The sequence below is a fragment of the Heterocephalus glaber genome, unplaced genomic scaffold (genome assembly GCF_053883595.1).
Source record: "Heterocephalus glaber isolate CG9 unplaced genomic scaffold, H.glaber_assembly_v1.0 deba00001452, whole genome shotgun sequence".
Classification (NCBI taxonomy): Eukaryota; Metazoa; Chordata; class Mammalia; order Rodentia; family Bathyergidae; genus Heterocephalus; species Heterocephalus glaber.
In genome coordinates this window covers 15,117,431-15,129,785 of record NW_028258302.1, presented here as the reverse complement: position 1 = coordinate 15,129,785, position 12,355 = coordinate 15,117,431, and the positions used below count along the sequence as shown (strand labels likewise).

General features: G+C 39.7%; 1 protein-coding gene across 6 annotated transcripts in view; it reads left to right on the top strand.

Annotated features, from left to right (window-relative positions):
* Nucleotides 1–12,355, top strand: part of Wdtc1 (WD and tetratricopeptide repeats 1) — a 62,708-nt gene that overhangs the window by 27,822 nt on the left and 22,531 nt on the right. The window lies entirely within an intron of this gene.

Sequence of the window (12,355 nt, the reverse complement as noted above, 5' to 3'; positions counted from 1 at the left end):
GAGTGCTGATAAAAGGATGTGTATGTGGTTTTGTTAGATATTGCCAAATTGCCCAATTTTCCTTGCCAATAGCAAGGAATTAAATCTGAGATTAAGTTAATTTCTTTTATTAATAAGTTAATTATATTATGTGTTTATGGGCCTTTTTAGTATATTATTTGCCACTTTTGTTGTAACAAAAGAGAGAGAATAGGGCTGGGGATTTAGCTCAGTGGTTTCAGCGCCAGCCTTGCAAGCGCAAGGTCCCAAGTTCAATCCCCGGTACCCCCCCCCAAAAAAAGAGAGTAAGAACTGATATGTACAAAAAAAAAAGAACTGATAGGTATTTCTGCGTAGTTTTTTTAAACAGAAGCATGGGATGGATAAACAAATTAATGAAATTGGCTATCTCCAGGGATAGAAGTAGTCAAGGTAGAGGGGTAGGGAAAGAAAAGGGAATAACCCTTTTCTAGACTTTTTTGTTTGTTTGTTTTGTTTTGTTTTGTTTTTGGTGATGCTGGGAATTGAACCCAGGATCTCATACATGTTAGGCAAATGCTGTGCCAATGAGCTACATTCCCAACCCTTTGTAAATTTATTTTGAGACAGAGCCTCACTAAGTTGCCCAAACTGGCCTCAAACTTGGGATCTTGCTGCCTTAGCCTCCCAGGTACCTGGGACTACAGGTGTGTGCCACTGCATATGACTTTTCTGAACTTTTTATATTTTTCATATTTAGAACCATGTTGAGATCGTACATATTCAAAAATTATAGATTGAATCAACAAAGATTAGAAGGGGGAGCCAACCAACTCAATTTTTTAACACAGCACTGACTATATACTATATATTATCAGTGTAAAGATAAAATGAACTTTAAAGAAATGTTGAACTCTATAGATTTGTTATTTGTACTGTTATTGCTATAGCAATTCGATAACCATTATGTGTATGTGGTAGAAGTGAACAAATGAATAAATATATCTAAATGTTGTTGGGAGCCATTTGGGTCAAAATTTGATGGACAGAATATTTGCACAGTGCCAAATATTCCTTCACAGATAACAGGTAACAGAGGGAAAAATAACACTACAATGGGGGAACCTGGTGACGACCACCTTAACCAGGACAAAAAGACACTTGCCACCTGATATTATACAAGAGGATATAAAATCAAACTGGGTGGGGCCGGGGATTTAGCTCAGTGGTTTCGCCGCCTGCTGCTCAAGCGCAAGGACCAGAGTTTGATCCCTGGTACCAAAAAAAAAAAAAAAATCAAACTGGGTGCTCAGTGGTTTCGCTACCTGCTGCTCAAGTGCAAGGACCAGAGTTCGATCCCCGGTACCAAAAAAAAAAAAAAAAAATCAAACTGGGTGTAGTTACACACACCTGTAACTTTAGCACTCAGGAAGCTGAGGAAGAAGGAACTCAAGTTTGAGGTCAGCCTGAACTACTAGCAAGACCCTGTATCAAAAAAATAAACAATAAATGAATACAAAATCATGGAGGTGGTGTTTCTGTCAAGATGTATTACCTAAATCTAATCATGAGGAAATGAGACAAATCCAAACTGAGAGACATTTCTTTAGAGCAGCTGATTTACTCTTCAAAAATATCTGTCTTAAGGACTGGGGATTTAGCTCAGTGGTTCCGCCACCTGCCTCGCAAGCACAAGGTCTTGAGTTCAATCCCCGGTACCAAAAAAAAAAAAGTCATAAACAAAGCAGGACTGACAAACTATTCCAGATTAAAAGAAACCAAAGAACCCTGCCATGGTGACTCGTGCCTGTAATCACAGCTACTTTGGAGGAGGATTGCAAGTTTGAGTCCAGCCTGGGCAATTTAGCAAAATCCTGTCTCAAAATAAAAAATAAAAAGGCCTAGGAGGAATGTAGCTCAATGGTGGTAAAGCACCCCAGGGTTTAGTCTCCACTATTGCTAAAAAAGAAAAAGCAAAGAGAAAATGACCACTAATTGCATTGTGTGATCCTGGATCAGAAAAATAAAAAGACATTATTGGGACAGTTGGTGAAATTTGAATATGTATGATAGATATTGATATTGTATCAGTGTTAAATTTTCTATTTTACATAAGTAAAAGAATGGCTGTTCTTAGAAATGCACACTGAAGCCAGGTGTGGTCACACACTCCTGTAATTCCAGCACTCTAGGAGACTGAGACTGGAGGATCACAAATTCAAGTTTATCCTGGGCAATTTAGAAACTTAATGGGACCATGACTCAAAATTAACATAAAAAGGGCTGGGAATGTAGCTCAGTGCAAAGGTGTAGAGTTCAGACCCCCAATATGACAAAAGGGGCTGAGGGAGGGAAAGGGAAGAAAGAATAGAAAGAAATGTACAATGAAACCAAGGTTGGTGGCACATCTCTGTAATCCCAGATACTTGGGAGGATGAGGTAGGAGGATTGCAAATTCAAGGCCAATCTTCTCTACATACTTAGTAAGACCCTGTCTCATTAAAATAAAAAGGGCTAGGAATGTAGCTTGGTAGTGCAGTGCTTGTCTGGCATGTGCAAGGCCCTGAGTTCAATCAGTAAGAGGGAAGGAAGGAAGGAAGAAGAGAATGAGAACTGAGTATGAAAGGTCCTACAGTCTGCACATATTTTCAAGTGGTTCTAGAAAAAAAAGTGCTTGAACTTGGTGTGGATGCAGATGGGTGGATGTAGGGAGAAAAAGAAGGGAGAGGGAGAAAGTGTGGCAGTGTTAATAAATTGAGGATATATGGATGTTATTGTACTATTATGACTAAACATTTGAAAGTGCTTTAAAATAAAAAGTTAAAAATGTTCATTGAAAACGTACAGGGGCCGGGGGTTTAGCTCAGTGGTTCCGCCACCTGTCTCACAAGTGCAAGGTACTGAGTTTGATCCCCGGTACCAAAAAAAAAAAAAAGAAAAAGTACAAAGAGGTACTGTTGTAGCAGCAACCAAATAAGAGAGCCAGAAGGGAAATTGAAATTAGATAATTTAAATTTAATATTAATTGGGATTAATTCTAACCAAACCACTTTTTCTTTTGTCTTGAACATTTTTTCTCACCATTCCACATCCTGAGCATTCCACAAGCTGAGTGTTAGCTCACCTTGGCACAGTGAATTTTATTGTCCTAAATGGACAGGAGCCACGTAGCTGGAATTCCAGCTCATAGCCTGCAATCCTCATTTTTGGGTGAGGGAATACTTGCTTTCATTTTCGGTTAGATCAACCAGGTCTTCCATGTTCACACTGCAAGTTGTGATCACACTTTAATCCCTCTTCTTCTGTTCACTTCTGGAATTTCTTGGTACAAGATTAGACACATGGAACTCATTGAGAGAAGAGAACAGGACCCTCATTGTATAATTAAAACTGAGCATTTTGTTTGTTTAGAGTCTCGCTATGTAATTCAGGCTTGCCTTGAACTGAAGGCCATCCTCCTGACTCAGCCTCTATAGCTGAGATTACAGGAATGTACCACCACACCTGATCAAAACTGAGCATTTATGAGGCCATAGAAGTGGTGGAAATAAGATTAGTAAAATTTCTATCAGACCTTACTGACTATAGAGTTCTTCCCACCTCAGCCATCTGTATGCTTTTTTAAAAGGCTTAATAGGGCTGGGGATTTAGCTCAATGGTTCCACCACCTGCCTCACAAGCACAAGGTCCCAAGTTCGATCCCTGGCACCAAAAAAAAAAAAAAAGGCTTAAGAAATAGTTCTTGGCTTGGTGAATTCATTCTCTTGCCTTAATATTGACCATAAACAAATTGCATATAGAATACAGTCATCCCAGTAGGCCTGGGATTTAGCTCCGTGGTTCCACCACCTGCCTCACAAGCGCAAGGTCCTGAATTTGATCCCCGGTACCAAACAAACAAGAAGAATACAGTCATCCTTTGATGTCCTTGGGGGATTGTTCCAGGACTTCCCACAGATACCAAAATTTTCATCTAGTCAAATCTCTTATGTAAAATGGTGTGGTATTTCATATGACCTACCCACATTCTCCCAAATAATGTAAGTCATCTCTATTTTGTTTTGGTACTGGGGATTGAACTCGGGACCTCGCACTTGTGAGGCAGGCGCTGGAACCACTGAGCTAAATCCCCGGCCTATATTTTTAATACTTAATAAAGTGTAAGTACTATGAAAATAGTTGTTATACTGTATAGTTTCAAGAACAATGTGGGCCAGGGATGTAGCTTACTGGCGCCATGCCTATCTGGCAAGCACAAGGTCCTGAGTTAGATCCCCAGTACCAAGGGAAAAAAAAAGAACAGTGATTAAAAAGTCTGTCTCCAAGGCCAGGATTTAGCTGAGTGTTTCCACCGCCTGCCTCACAAGCACAAGGTCCCTAGTTCAATCCTCGGTACCAAAACAAAAACTCTGTCTCGAATACCGTTTTTTAAAAGTCTATGCATATTCCGTATAAATGTCACAGTCTTAACTATATTTTCTATCTGTGACTAGTTGAGTGCACAGATATGGAAGTCATGGAAATGGAGGGTCAACTATGTATCTCACCTTCACAATCTGACCTGATTGTTTTTTGTTTCCATTTTGTTGTATAATTTGAGCATAAATTCAAATTATGAATTTATAGAAGCAAGTCAGGTATACTTTCTTTGTGAATAGAATTGATAGACCACAGCAGTTCCATAGGTATGGTGTAACCTGAGTTTAACAGACTTGTCAGAGTTTTAACTTTGCTTTGTTTTATAATGTCATTTTAGAGAAGTGAGCTAGATACTAAATCTATTAAATAGTCACATTCAAAGAAGAGAGGGAATCTGACTATGTGAGAGATTTCAAGGATTATCCTTTAGATCAAGAGTCAGCAGCATGATTATGGATCATTAGAAAAAAAACTGGTAAAATCTGTAAGAGCTCAGCTAGTTTTATATTTCTTAGTGAAATTTGTTCTTCAAATTGTCTCTTCTTACAGCTGAAACTAGAGAGACTTACGACAAAGTATCAGACTTATAGATAACCTCTTATCAATAAAAGAATCTAAGAGTCAGCAGGTTACAATCATTATTTCAATTTCTTTTTTAAAATTTTTTTTATTTTTATTTTTACTATTTCAATTTCTAAGTGTGACTCTCTCCCCTACCTGCCCTTTCATTCTAGTGTGCTCATGCTTAGATTATGCTCTAATTTCTTAAGTTTTGTTTATTCTTGCCTATAGGCTACCAAACTCCAAGCAGTCATACAAATGGAACCGATGACAAATGTGCTAGACTTTTACTGGGATTCACCAGATCAACCTTGTAAACAGCTCATAACTGCTAAACTATACAATATGACTTCTGTGTTGGATTCTGAAGTCCCCTGCACCTTCTCCTTATCCTCTACGTGGGAGGCTATTACTAGTTCCTCCTGGTGGAGACCCTTGTTGGCTATATTCATAGCAGTCCTGACCTTATAATTTGGCCCATGTATTCTTAACTATTTCTTTGGCTTTGTCTCCTCCAGACTCAAAGCTATACAGCTACCAAGATGACAGTGCCTGGTGCTCATCGAAGGCCTTTAGATAGACCCTCTGTAGAGTAAATCTAACTGCTGATCACAACTATGACTCTATTCAGCCGGAAGTAGCCAGACCTGTCTTCACCCTTTGCCCCCTCACAGCAGTTAGGGGTACTTCTTCAGAGGGGGGAATATTGCAGATAGGTAAGTTAATTAGATATCTTGTAGGCAGTTAGACAGAGCCACCCCACAAAGAGCCAGCATGGAGGAGAGTGAAGACACATTCACTGAAGGCCAGCACTTTAAAAGGAGAGAAATTAGCACACCCATGTAGGATAAATAACAGTGATTGATATTCTAAACAGGTATCAATCACCTGGGTGAGGGGCCCAGGTTTTAACCCAGCCTCTCCAGGAAATATCCCTGACCCACCTTTACTGAAAATCCATGTACATGCTATGTGACTTGCTCCCCCATTTGATCCCCATTTAATCAGTATTGGGTGACTGTACTTGTAATCTTATTGGTTGGTCATGGTTTTGTCCCACCTCATGCCCACCTTGTAAAATTCCAGTGGGTCTTATAGTTTTGTCCCACTTTGTACCCGCCTCACCACATGGCTCTGCTGTATAAAACATCTTTGAAACATGAGGTGGGTGGGCAACCCACTTTCCGGTTCCCCTTCTGTCTCTCTTAGAAGCTTTCTTTCTCTCAATAAATTTTTCCTACTCTTGAAAAAAAAAAGTCAGCAAATTATAACCTGTGAGCCAAATCTAAATTGCCACCTGTTTTATTTTATATTTTGTTTAAGAGTACAGTTCAGTGGTCTTTAAGTATATTCACAAAGTTCTGCTACTATTGGTGCTAATTTCAGGACATTTTCTGTTTTCCTTTTTTTTTTTTTTCTTTTTCCTGAGACAAGGTCTTGCTATGTATTTCAGAGTGGCCTTGAACTCAGTGTGTAGCTCAGGCTGCGTTCAAACTTGCAGCAGTCCTCCTTTAGCCTCCCCAAGGGCTGGGATTATAGGCGTGCACTACCACACCTGGCCTCCAGGACATCTTCATCACTTCAGAAAGGAGCCTCTTTCCTGGTGGTGGCACACACCTGTAATCTCAGCGCTTGGTAGGCTGAAGCAGGAAGATTCCCAGGAGTTCAAGGCCAGCCAGACTCTGTCGCAAAAAAAATTTTTTTGGGGGGGGGGGGTACCTGGGATCAAACTCGGGACCTTGCACTTGCTAGGCAGGCGCCAGAGACACTGAGCTAAATCCCCGGCCCTAAAAAAAAATTTTTTTGATACCTGGGATGGAACTTGGGTCCTTGCACTTGGGAGGCAGGCGGTGGAATCACTGAGCTAAATCCCCGCCCCTCAAAAAATTTTTTAAAAGGAGCCTTTTACCCATATTAAGAGTCACTTCCCATCTCCCATCCCTGGTCTCACTCTGCCAATTGTTAATCTACTTTTCCTCTTGACATTTCATATCAATAAAATCATACGATGTGTTGCTTTTTTTTTTTTTTTTTTTTTTTTGATGTGTTGCTTTTTGTGTCTGGCTTTTTTCACTTAACATATTTTCAAGGTTCATTCATGTTGTAACATGAATCACTACTTCATTTCTTTTTATTACCAAGTAATATCCATTTATTATTTGACATTAGGGATGTTTCTACTTTTTGACTATTATGATTAATGCTGCCATGAACATGGATGCACAAGTTTTTATGTGGATATACAGTTTTCCATTTTCTTGGATATGCACATAAGAGTGAAATTCCTGGGTCATATATTAACACAATGTTTAACTTTTTGAGGACTGCCAAACTATTTCCTAAATTGATACTACCATTTTACATACCCAACAAAAATATGTAACAGTTTCAATTTCTCTACCTCCTCAGCAATACCTCTTATTATCTGTCTTTTTTATTATAGCTATCATAGTAAATATAAAGTAGTATTTCATTGTAGGTTTTTTGGGGTTTTTTGGTACCAGGGATTGAACTCTGGACCTTAAGCTTTCGAGGCAGGTGCCGGAACCACTGAGCTAAATCCCCGTCCCACCCTCATTGTAGTTTTGACTATCATCTTCCTAGTACCCAATGATGTTGAATATCTTTTCATGTGCTAATTGATCATATTTGGATAATTTTCTTTGGAGAAATGTCTATGCAGATTCTTTGCCATTTTCTCATTGGATTGTCTTTTTATTGTTGATTTATGAGTTCTTTATTCATGTATAATTTGAAATATTTTCTCTCATTCTGTCTTGTCTCCATTTTCTTGATATAGTGCCTTTTATGCACAAAAGTTTTTATTTTAGTGACTTCCAATTTATTTTTTTCTTGTGTCTCTTGTGCTTTTGGTGATGTGTCTAAGAGGTCAAGATCATGAAGATTTTAAAGCTGCCTTTTCTTCTAAGTGTTGCATTTTTTTAGACATATGTAAGTCTTTGATCCATTTTGAATCAATTTTTATAGATGGTATGAAATTGATGTCCGACTTCATTCTTTTGCATGTAAACATCCAGTTGTCCCAGCACCATTTCTTGAAAAGACTATTGTATTCCCCATTGAGTTGTTTTGGCACTCTTTTTAGAAATCACTTAACCAAAAATGTATAGATTTATTTATGAACTCTATTCCATTGATCCAAGTGTCTATTCCTTGTGCCAGTACCACTTTGTAACAAATTATGAAATTGGGAGTGTGTCTTCCAACTTTGTTCTTTTTCAAGATTGTTTTGGCTATTCTAGGGCCTTTGCACTGCCATATGATTTTCAAGTATACTGCCACATGTTTTCATAAATAAAGTTTTATTGGAATACAGCCACACTCATTCATTTATGTATTGTCTGTCTGTGGTAGTGATTCAACAGCAGAATTGAATGATTCAGTCAGAGACCACATGGTATGCAAAGCCTAAAATATCTCCTATCTGGCCCTTTACAGAAAAAGTTGTCCACTTTAGATGATGGAGTGAACTCATGCTTTGAAACACCAGAGGACCAAAGTAGGCAGTCAGTAATTTACTCATAATTTTTGGCAAATATTGAGTACCTATTTATGCCAGGAATGTTCTAGACACTGAAAGGTAAATATAGCAATAAATAAGTCCAACACAGTTTCTGGTCTTTTGAAATTTCTTGCTATGGCCTATAACATTCCTTAGATTCTGGCATTGTTCACATCCTTGAACCTATTTTGTTCATCTTACTCTGTTCTGTTCATCATTTTGCTCAGGCCACATTGCCTTCACTCTGTTTCTACAGCATACCTAGCCTATTACTACTTTTGTGCTTGTTCTTCCTTCTACCTGGGGTGCTTTTCCTTCAGATCTTTGTGTAGCTTGTTTCTTCTCAGCATTCAGATTTCTCCTCAAATATCACTTCTTCAAAAAACCTTTCTCTGACCACTGGAATACATCTAAAGTATGTCCTACACTCTGTTTTATTTTGTTTTTGTCTTTGTTTTTTGTGGTACTGGGGATCAGATACAGGGGTACTCTACCACTGAGCCATATCCCCAGCCCTTTTATTTTTTATTTTGAGACAGGGCCTTGATAAGTTGCCCAGGTAGGACTTGAACTTGTGACCTTCCTGCCTCAGCCTCCCAAAGTGCTGGGGTTACAGATATGGGCTGCTGTGCCCACCCCATTCTTCATAACACTAATCATAATCTAAATTCATAGCTGATTTTTGTCTTTTTTTCTCCCCTTCCCACTGAAGTTCTCTCTCTTATCACAATAGCCTTTGCATGTATAAGAATGCCTAGCATTGGGCTGGAGTCTAGCACAGTAGTAGAGCACTTGTCTAGCATCCACAGGACCCTAGGTTCAATCTCCAGCGCTGCTAAAAGATAAAAAATAAAAATAAGGGGCCAGGGATGTAGCTCAGTGGCACCTTGCCTGCCTTGTAAGCACAAGATCCTGAGTTCGATCGCCAGTATCAGAAAAAAAAAAAAAATAATAATAATAATAATAAAAATAATGCTTAGCATATAGTAAGTGTTCAGATAACTATTTAAAGATTGAATAAGTAAACAGATTTTGCAGGGGTAGGCTATAGGTGTGTAGGCTCAGTGTAAGGAAAAACTTGCTAGTGTGAATTATAGTTGTTGCCTTGCCTTACTATCTGTTATGCATTGGGTCTAGATGTCCCCCCAAAGTCTCGTGTGGTCATAGGCTGTTTTGGAGGTGGCTAATTCTAGAGTGTGTGATTGATTCATGGTGGGGCTAGGCCCGAGGGCACTAAAATTAAGGGCATGAGTGCTACCTGCCCTAGGTAGTCTGAATAAGATAAAAGGAGCAGGGAGATGCTGTTAAGGTCCCTTGTTGCTTTTTGCTGTCTTCCGCCTTCATGAACTGTTGCTCCTCTGCTCTGTGCCACCCTGCCGTGGAGCCAGCTGATTATGGACTGAAACCTATACAAACTGTGAGCTAAATAAGTCCTTCCCCCTTCTAACTTTGGGTGTTCAGGTATTTTGTCTCAGCAATGAGAGAAGAGTAACTAAGACACTATTCTATGAATACTTAGATTTTTAGATAAAAGCTACAGAAGTTGAGATTTGAGAACAAGTACAATCATTCTGGAAGCATTAATGCATTTCTCAGATTGTACCTTAGAGCCTGAGGTTTTGAGTTACAGTCTTGTATTCTGTCTCTGTTAGCTGTGCCATGTTAAACAGGCTGTCCAACCTCTCTTAGCAATGTTTTTCTTATTCCTGAAGTGAGGTATTTAATGTAGAGTGGTATATTAGTTTCTATTGCTGCCTTAATAAATTACCACAAACTGGCTGGGGATTTAGCTCAGTGGTGCCACCGGCCTGCCTCGAGATCCCCAAGTTTGATCCCCAGTACCAAAAAAAATAAAATAAATTACCACAAACTTAGTGGCTTAAAACAATGTAAATTATCCTATAGTTCTGTAGATCAGAAGTTTGATACGGGTCTCACTGACTAAAATCAAGGCATTGGCAGTTATACCTGGAAATACAATCCCTCTTCTTGCTATTGTCAGCTTCTGGAGCCTGCCACATCTCGTGGCTCCAAGGCCCCTTCCTCTGTCTTCAAAGCCAACAGTAGTGGCCCAGGCCCTTTCACACCTCCATCTCTCTAGTTGTCTGCAGCCAATAGAGGTTCTCTAGTTTTAAATATTCAATTGATTAAATTGGGTCCACCTAGATAATCCAGGATAATCTGTTCATCTCAAGGTCCTTAACCTTAATCATGTCTGCAAAGCCCTTTTGCCACCTAAAATAATGTATTTGTGGGTTTCAGAGAATAAGGACATGGACATCTGTAGGGGGTCATTATTTTGCCTACCTCACGTGCTCAGCTTAGCGCTGTGCCCAGCTCTTTGTAAGCCCTCACTAAGTGGCAGTCATTCAAGGCCCTTGCTTCTCTGGAAGATTCCAGGATGAAGCTGTGACACCCACCCCGCACAGCCTCCCCAGGCACAGTTAATTTACAGCCTGGTGGGAAAATGAGAGGACTAAGAACAGAAATGATCCTGACCTAGAAAGAGTGACTAGACATAAGTGTGGGGTTTCAACCAAGTGCCGGGGGTCAGCAAGCGATTTGCCAGGTTTGAGCAGAGTGCATGTCAATCATGTATACAAGTAGAGAACTGGGAAGAAATGACTTTCCACTCAGATGTCCTTACAGGACACAGGATAAGAGGGAAGGAGAAGGCAGAGAAACCACCTTTCTGACTAGTCATTTGGAAGATCAGCCTTGTCCATATCTCTTAATTCTTCCCACTCGTCCCACTGGACTCATTTGATCACTTAGGCAGTAGATACCTGCCAAGCACTGTGCCTGGCCTTCTGGCCCTAGGGACGTGGTAAACATAATCCACAAAGTCTGCTCTCTCAGGGCACTCAGTCTAGGGGAAAAAAACACACATTGACAACAGAGCCATACTGAAGTATGACGGTAGAAGCCCAAGGAAGGGTTCCCTCCTGCCCGAATTCACTGCAGGGAAGGCATCTGGAAGGAACAAACTACAGACTACAAACTGAGATCTGAAGAATGGATTGAAATTATTGTTTAGGATGCTTTGGGCCACAAGTAAACATTCTAACTCACATTCTCTTAAACAATAATGAACTGATTGGTTCACCTAACTGGAAGGGCAGGAGTAGATAGATGTCAAAGTTGGTTAGTCTGGTCATTCTGGTTCCATTTTTCTGATTCCTTTGGTTAAGCCCTCTCTGTGTTGATTTTACCCTAAGGCTAACTTCCTACATAGTGGTAAAATATGTGCAGCAATTCCAAGTTTCAGGCAGTATCCTCAGCATCCAGAAGGGAAAAAAGCGTTTCTCCCATAGATTCTTCTAAGAATGAGAAAGCTTTTTCAGAAGTTCACAGTACCTGTTCCACTTGCATCTGATTGAGGTTATGGGTTCATTTCAGAGTCAATTCCTATGGCCAAGTGAATGCCACACTATTTGGTTTAGGTTTAAGTTCCTGAACTCATCACTGGCAAGAACAATGGTTCTGTGCTTCCTGAAACACATGGTTTGATTTGGGGTAGGAAAATAATAATTAAATGTATATCAAAGTCCTGTTAGAATGAGGGAAGGTGAAGAACAGAAAGAAGAGTGTTGGAATGCCTAGAGATTTATTTTCCTACCGTGGATGACACATGTCTACTTCTTCATACTTCCTATTTCTTCATGAATTCTGTGTCCTCACAACTCTAGCCTTGCTGTGATTTCTATGTGTGCTTTCAACTTCAGTGTCTGCTGTTAACTACCTCAGTCTCTCTGTGTTTCTCAGTTCACATTTCCAAGATCAAGACAATAGCCCATTCTCCTAGCATGAAGTAAACTTCCAAAAACCAGGGACATTATTTTGTATATTCATGTACCCCAGCCTCTGAACAGTACCTGCCATGTAGTAAGTGCT